This window comes from Papio anubis, chromosome 10, assembly GCF_008728515.1.
Source record: "Papio anubis isolate 15944 chromosome 10, Panubis1.0, whole genome shotgun sequence".
Taxonomy (NCBI): Eukaryota; Metazoa; Chordata; class Mammalia; order Primates; family Cercopithecidae; genus Papio; species Papio anubis.
The window spans coordinates 42,671,016-42,679,753 of NC_044985.1; the positions used below are offsets into that span (position 1 = coordinate 42,671,016).

The 8,738-nt window shown below is 41.4% G+C and overlaps 1 long non-coding RNA gene across 1 annotated transcript; it reads left to right on the plus strand.

Annotated features, from left to right (window-relative positions):
- Positions 1–237: 237 nt before the first annotated feature.
- LOC116269152 lies at positions 238–2,822 on the plus strand. The gene is made up of 2 exons (XR_004176521.1): positions 238–972; positions 1,201–2,822. It is a non-coding gene; the product is annotated as an uncharacterized LOC116269152 (long non-coding RNA).
- The last annotated feature ends 5,916 nt before the right edge of the window (positions 2,823–8,738 follow it).

Genomic DNA, 8,738 nt, shown 5'->3' on the forward strand with positions numbered 1-8,738 from the left:
CTTGGGAGGCTGAAGCGGGTGGATCACAAGGTCAGGAGATCGAAACCATCCTGGCTAACATGATGAAACCCCCGTCTCTACTAAAAAAAAAATTCAAAAAATTGGCTGGACGTGGTGGTGGGCGCCTGTAGTCCCAGCTACTCTGGAGGCTGAGGCAGGAGAATGGCGTGAACCTGGGAGGCGGAGCTTGCAGTGAGCTGAGATCACGCCACTGCACTCCAGCCTGGGCGACACAGCGAGACTCCGTCTCAAAAAAAAAAAAAAAAAAAAATTATCCTCTGCTCAGCTGGGGAGAGTCCTGTAGCAGGACTCCCAGGGCAGAATTCATTGGCCTTGCAACATCAGTAACCACCTAGACCAACAAATGGTAATGAATATGAATTTAAATTCATATGGGATGATGGTTGGGGCAAGCTGATCATTCATAGTTTTCTAGTGACGTTGGGGACTCGACTTAACTACTGAAAAAAGGCAGCAATTTCAGACATTTAGAATTAAAACTATCCTTGAATAACTAAGAGCAGGTTGGAAAATAAATGATAGATTGCCCAAAGCTTCATTTTCACTTGAGAGTGTTTAAAACTATGTACTTTGATTAGATGTGAGCCCATAAAAAAATAAAAATAAGCTAAGAAAAAAAACTATGTACTTAACCGTTATCAAACACAGTATGAAGGTGCCTCAAAAAAGCTAAAAACACAGCTACCATATGGTCTACCAACCCCACTATTGAGTATATATCCAAAGGAGAGGAAATCAGTATGTTGAAGACATATCTGCATTCCCATGTTTATTGTAGCCCTGTTCACAGTGTCAAGATATGGAATCAACTTAAGTGTCCATCAGCAGATGAATAGAATGGAATATACAATGGAATACTATTTAGCCATAAAAAAGACATTGTATCATTCGAGGTAACATGGATGAGGTTGGAGGACACTATGTCAAATGAAATAAGCCAGGCACAGAAAGGTAAATACCGCATGTTCTCACTCATATGTGAAAACTAAAAACATTGATCTCATGGAAATAGAGAGTAGAATAGTGGTTACTAGAGGCTGGGAAGTGTTGGAGGAGGGTTGGAGGAGCTGGAGGTTGGTTAACAGATACAAAATCACAGCTAGATGGGGCAATAAATCCTGGTGTCCTATAGCAATCTAGGGTGACGATAACTAACAGTAATTCATTGTATATTTTCAGATAGCTGGAAGAGTGGATTTTGAATGTCCCCAGCACAAAGAAACGATGAAAGTTTGAGGTGATACATATGTTAATTATCCTGATTTGATCACTATACATTGTATACATGTATCAACATATCCCACTACCCTCTGAAAAAGTTAGCAATAATTTACAAATTAAAAAAAATCTGTGTACCTAGTACTGGAAAGGAGGTAGAAATTGACAACATTTCAACAATGATGGCATTCTATTTAACCACAAGTGAAATATTTAAGTGTTATTGGAGTATTTCCAGCAGAAAGATTTCACAACAAGAGAGAAAAGATCTGGAAATAGGTGGGCAGATATTAAAGAACCAGAGAAAATAGCAAATATGGACCACTGGTGCATGCCTTTCATTCCTCAGTAACTTCCTCGAAAGATGAGCTATGTAGGGAACTAGTCTGGCAGTATTCAGCCTGGAGTTTTCTTAAATGATAGTTATGCTATCATTCAGAGAACATTAGTAGTAAGATTCTTATCCTTAATTTTACATAAAAAAGACTAGTCATTTTCATAACTAATTAGTTGATGCATTTGTGGCTTAGATGGGGAAAAATTGAGAAACTATGATAGTTGGCAAATAGAACTGACAGGAGTAAAATTAGAAACTGATAAAATAAGAATTTGGGGTTGCTAGGAGTCCTTGAGAAAAGTAGCCTCACTAAAAGAGTGAATCAGGGAAAAGTTATGCTGATTCTAGATGCATTACTCATTAGGAGAATGCAAGCATGCCCTCTTCACTCTTGAAGTGGAGGCCGTGGGCACATTGAGGGAGGGCCTGGCTGTGGCAGGCATGCCTGCAAACCCTGGGGGTCTGCCTCACATTGTTTGTACAGTAAAGAAAGATTTAATACTGGCACGTGGCTCTAGTTTACAGATTCTAATCTGCCAAATCCTATTTCAAGGATGTGGACGGGAGATTACATTGAGAACTATGTGCTTATAGAAATGAATGAAAGGCTTTTTTTTGTTGTTGTTTAAATGAAAGGCTTTAACATTTTTTCTCTGAATGACCTTAGGCCGATCACTCATTCACACTGGATCTTAATTTCTTATCTAAAAATGAAGGAACGGTTTATTGGAATAGTCTCCTAAAGACTGTTCTGCTTCTAAATCTATCCATTTTGGTTTTTTTTTTTTTCTTTGTTTCGGTTTTTGTTTTGAGAGAGGGTCTTGCTTTGTCGCCCAGGCTGGAGTCGAATGAGTCTGTTGTGAAGAGTTGAGGATGGAAGGTGGTGTTATTTAATATTACCCCCATGAGTGTTCCGGGGCTTTACATACAATAGTTGCTTTAATCCTGCATTATTCATTCACTCTATAAATCGCACCCATGAGTTTAGGATATCACTGTCCCCATTTTACAGGTGAGAGTGAGTAACATGGACAAGTTCACTTAACTACTACTGGTTAAGTGGACTTGAGGTGGACTACATTGAGAAATGGCTATAATAATGATATCAGTGAGTCATTGTAAGGTTTAAATGAAATGAAAAAAGTCATTGTTTTGGGTATTAGAATTGTTCTGGTTTTTCTCTTTCTTCCTGTGTTCTCACAGATTATGTGGAAGTTAAAAAAAAAAAAAAAAAAAAACCTTTTTTGAAGATAGTAAGATCTCAAATTCTACTCCTCAAAGGGGAAACAGTGTTTGGATTCTTGGGATCTGATGGGGGCAGGCAATAAATGGTACATCAGTTTTCCCTGTCTGAATTCTGAACCAGTTCTGAGAGACAAGGAGAAAGAAAACATATGGCATTCAAATTACACCTTAATTTTTTTTTTTTTTCCCCCCACAAGACAAGGTCTCACTCTGTTGCCCAAGCTAGAGTATGGTAGCAGGATCATAGCTCACTGTAGCCTCAAGGTCCTGGCCTCAAGCCATCTTCCCTTCTTAGCCTCCTGAGTAACTGGGACCACAGGTGCACACCGCCATGCCTGGTCAAATTGCACATTTTTAAGATGATAAAACTAGTATCAGAGACTTTGACTTAAATTTTTAAAAAATGATTTTTATATGTGCCAACAGTGCACATCCCACTCCTGACTTCCACAGTAGAGACAGCCTGCCCTCCTGCTTCTGCAGTGTTGGGCCATCAAGGCTTCCCACATGGGGCCAGAAGGCTGACCAGACTTAAACCTATGCTTCCAGAGAGTAGCTCAGTCCCCAAGAAGGAGGAGGGAAGGGCTGGGACCCATCCCCAGTCTCTGTTCCTAAACTTCCTGGGTTAGGAAATTCACTAGACCTTCTAGGAAGGGTGCTAGTGACAGGCCAGAAGAGGAGCCCAGATGGTAAGCTAGAGGGGTGCTGTCCTCATAGAAGGAAACAGGAACCAGGCAGACCCATCCCACCCCTGGGCCTCAATCATAAATGCTCTTGTGTTTCCTAAAGCCAGCATCATTCAGAATAAATTATTTTCTTTTACTTGAGATACCAGCTTTTGTAAAAGTGAAATTGGATTAAAAACAAACAGCAACAACAAAAAACCTAACCTTGTTGTTGCTGAGGCCAATGCTGCTGCTGTTTCTATTTTAGTAGAAGTCAAAATAGAATATTCTGGCATGTACGATTCACTCCGTGCTCTAAGAAAGTCACTGTACATGATTGTGCCAATGGCAATGTCTTTCAGAACCCGAATTCAAACACGTGCCTCTGGAACCTTAAAATACCTTGGTACTTCTATTTTTTTTTTTTTTTTTGAGATGGTGGGTAGATGGAAGACTTCATGTTAGCAGAAACTGCCCCTCTCTGTTGTGGTGGTTGAAGTCTCTGCCACACAAGAGACCCAGTTTTAAAGTCGTGCTTTCCCTCACACAGTTTTTTCCTGATAGGAGTGGAAGATATTGAGACCGAAAATTTTTGTGGGCAACTGACTTGTCAATTTCTGAAGTAACGTTTTTATTTAACAATGAGTAAAACAAATTTGCCCAGCTAAATTATTCAGAGGAATTACAAAACTTGTCACTTAGAGTGGATGTTGGGATATTCAGGTCATTTAGGAGGCTGTGGTTAAAAATAAAATGACCTAAATATAAAGCTCTACTTTTTTAAAAAAGGGAAGTTTAAGCTTTTAATTTTTGTTTGACATTGGTGCTAATTCTGTTTCTGTTGGGGGGATGTAGGAGGCTACTCTTCTGGTGTTCCAAATAAAGAAAAATTCTTCTTTTCTTATTGATAGTTTTGCATGGTATTTATGTAGCTCTGTTTTTTAGCCAGGATATATAAATTCTGTATCCTTTTTGATATATTAGGGGGATGTATGTGTGTGATGGAGAAATTGGAGAAGGTCATAAGCAAATGACTCTCTTCCAAGAAAAATTGAAGACAATTCATTAATTGTTCTAGTCATTCTTTTTGTACTTTTAAGCAAGGAGCATTTGAAATATGAACTTGTCCCAATCTGCTTTTGGGCAATAATTGGAGCATAAAATGTTGAAAATCAATTATGTATTTAGGGAGGATGAAACAGGCTGACATATTGAAGGCATATTGTATTATGTTTGGTGCACTAACCAGGACAGTTACGTCATATTCCTGCAGTAAAATTGTGTCTCGAGAGGGTGAGACACAGAGGATCACACATCCTGATGTACTCAAACTTCACAGAACATAAGAGTGTTTATAATAGGCCTGCCATCTGTCCTGGGAAAGAGTCCTATCTTAAAAATTGGCTATGCTTTTGTTGTTGTTGTTGACTGATAAGCAAAGAGTTTGATATTTTTGTTTTATACCTGCTTATACTTGATTTATAGCAGTATGATAATTTCACAATGTATTATGTGTTCCCTATGCTGGTTAAGGGGGTAAAATCTTTGCAGGAGAGGGTAGAGAGAGTTTTAGATTTCTCCCGTAACCCCAATGTGCCTGACACAGTACTGACGATCTGTATCCCCAATTGTAGATTTGCAAGAGATTTGCAGAATATTGTCATGTGTCCTCCGGATAGGAGAGGCACCCGAGGACTGCGTTGTGTTGTCTGAGGTCACATAATTGGTAAGCAGCTGTATTAGTTGCTAGGGTGGCTATAACTAAGTACCACAAAGTAGATGGCTTAAATAACAGAAATGTATTGTCTCAGAGTTATACAGAGACTGGACGCCCCAGATCAAGCTGTTGGCAGAGCTGGTTCTTTCCTAGGCTCTGAGAGGGATCTGTCCTGGGCCTCACTCCTTGACTTGTAGAGGGCCATCTTCTCCCTGTATCTCTTCATGCCATCTTCCATCTATGCATATGTCCAAATTTCTCCTTTTTAAAAAGACACCAGTTAAATTGAATTAGGGCCCACCCTAATGACTTCATTTTAACTTGATTAACTCTGTATAAAGAATCTATCTCTAAATAAGGTCACATTCTGAGGTATTGGGTGTTAAAACTTTGTATTAGTCCATTTTCATACTGCTGATAAAGACATACCTGAGACTGGGCAATTTACAAAACAAAGAGGTTTAATTGGGCTTATAGTTCCACATGGCTGGGAAAGCCTCACAATCATGGCAGAAGGCAAGGAGAAGCAAGCCACATCTTATGTGAATGGCAGAGAATGAGGAGGACACAAAAGTGGAAACCCCTAATAAAACGATCAGATTTTGTGAGGCTTATTCAGTACTGTGAGAACAGTATGGGGGAAACTGCCGCCATGATTCAATTATCTCCCACTGGATCCCTCCCATAACACGTGGGAATTATGGAAGTACAATTCAAGATGAGATTTGGGTGGGGACACAGAGCCAAATCCTATCGTTCCACCACTGGCCCCTCCAAAGCTCATGCCCTCACATTTCAAAACCAATCATTGCCTTCCCAATAGTCCCCCACAGTCTTAACTTATTTCAGCATTAACTCAAAAGTCCACAGTCCAAAGTCTTATCTGAGACAAGTGCCTTCCGCCTATGAGCCTATAAAATCGAAAGCAAACTAGTTATTTCCTAGATACAATGGGGGTACTGACATTGGGTAACTACAACCATTCCAAATGGGAGAAATTGGCCAAAACAAAGGGGCTACAGGGCCCATGCAAGACTGAACTCCAAATCTTAAAGTTCCAAAATGATCTCCTTTGTCTCCATGTCTCACATCCAGGTCACACTGATGCAAGAGTTGGGTTTCCATGGTCTTGGGCAGCTCCACCCCTATGGCTTTGCAGGCTACAGCCTGCTTTCTAGCTGCATGAGTGTCTGCAGCTTTTCCATGTGCATGGTGCAAGCTGTTAGTGGATCTACAATTCTGGGGTCTGGAGGATGATGGCCCTCTTCTCACAGCTCTATTAGGTGGTGCCCCAGTAGGGACTCTGTGTGGGGGCTCCGACCCCACATTTCCATTCTGCACTGCCATAGCAGAGGTTCTCCATGAGGGCCCCACCCCTACAGCAAACTTCTGCCTGGGCACCCAGGCATTCCCATGCATCTTCTGAAATCTAGGGAGAGATTCTCAAACCTCAATTGTTGACTTCTGTGCACTGGCAGGCTTAACACCATATGGAAGCTGCCAAGGCCTGGGGGTTATACCCTCTGAAGCCACAGCCCAAGCTCTACGTTGGCCCCTTTCATCCATGGCTGGAGTGGCATGGACACAGGGCAACAAGTCCCTAGGCTGCACACAGCACGAAAACCCTCGGCCCAGCCTACAAAACCACTATTTCCTCCTAAGCCTCTGGGCCTGTGATGGGAGGGGCTGCCGTGAAGACCTCTGATATGCACTGGAGACATTTTCCCTGTTTTCTTGGGGATTGACATTGGCTCTTCATTACTTATGCAAATTTCTACAGCTGGCTTGGATTTCTCCTCAGCTTCAGAAAACAGAATTTTCTTTTCTATTGCATTGTCAGGCTGCAAATTTTCTGAACTGACATGCTCTGCTTCCCTTTTAAAACTGAATGCCTTTAATAGCACACAGATAAGCTTTTGAATGCTTTGCTGCTTAGAAGTTGCTTCTGCGAGAGACCCTAGAACATCTCTCTCAAGTTCAGAGTTCCACAAATCTCTAGGGCAGGGGCAAAATGCCACCAGTCTCTTTGCTAAAACATAACTGGAGCAAACATAACCTTTGCTCCAGTTCCTGATGAGTTCCTCATCTCCATCTGAGTCCACATCAGCCTGGATTTCATTGTCCATAGCATTATCAGCATATTTTGGTCAAAGCCATTCAACAAGTCTCTAGGGAGTTCCAAACTATCCCACATTTTTCTGTCTTCTTCTGAGCCCTCCAGACTGTTCCAACCTCTGCCTGTTACCCAGTTCCAAAGCCGCTTTGACATTTTCGGGTACCTTTTCAGTAGCACCCCACTCCTGGTACCAATTTACTGTATTAGTCCATTTTCACACTGCTGATAAAGACATACCTGAGACTGAGAAATTTATGAAGGAAAGAGGTTTAATTGGACTTTTCTACGTGACTGAGGAACCTTCATAATCATGGTGGAAGGCAAGGAGGAACAAGTCCCATCTTACATGGATTGCAGCAGGCAAAGAGAGAATGAGGAAGATGCAAAAGCAGAAACCCCTAATAAAACCATCAGATCTCATGAGACTTATTCACTATCACAAGAACAGTATGGGGGAACTACTCCCATGATTCAATTATCTCCCACTGAGTCTCTCCCACAACACATGGGAATTATGGGGGTACAATTCAAGGTGAGATTTGGGTGGGCACACAGAGCCAAACCATATTAGACTGTGACATGAATTTTGGGGACACATAGTTCAACCCTAACAGCAAAGATGTGGGGTCACAGTCTCTTTCTGTCTCCTAATACAGTAACTTCGTCTGCCCTGTTTAATAAATATTTGTTTTTTAGTTTATATGCAGCTTGGTCAAATTTGTTTTTTTGTTTTTCTGTTTTTTTTGTTTTTTTGAAATGGAGTCTCTCTCTGTTGCCTACTGTTGCCCAGGGTGGAGTGCAGTGGTGCGATCTCGGCTCACTGCAAGCTCTGCCTCCCGGGTTCATGCCATTCTCCTACCTCAGCCTCCCGAGTAGCTGGGACTACAGGTGCCCGCCACCAGGCCTGGCTAATTTTTTGTATTTTTAGTAGAGACAGCGTTTCAGCGTGTTAGCCAGGATGGTCTTGATCTCATGACCTCATGATCCACCCACCTTGGCCTCCCAAAGTGCTGGGATTACAGGTGTGAGCCACCACACCCAACCCAGCTTGGCCAAATTTTCTATTCAAAGAAATATTTACTCCACTTCTTATATTTCCTTCCATTTCTGGTTTATGGATTGGAATCCTTTTCTTAGATGGTGACAGTTTTGCTTGAGGCTGTTTTTCAGTGAATTTTAAAAACATTTATCTCCGCCCTGTTTGATCCTAGGAGTATAAAAGTAATTGCTATTTGATGTACACATTGGTTTTAAAGAGGCATAAACTGCATACCTTCCCTATGATCTTTTCCCTTTTAGTCTTTTTGGAACACTTCTTTGGCGCCCTAACAGGGGAAAATGATCAGTGTTTGAGGGTTTATTATACGGGACATACAGCCCCCTGGGGAGTTAGGACCTTAACTGTTAGGAAACAGTGGA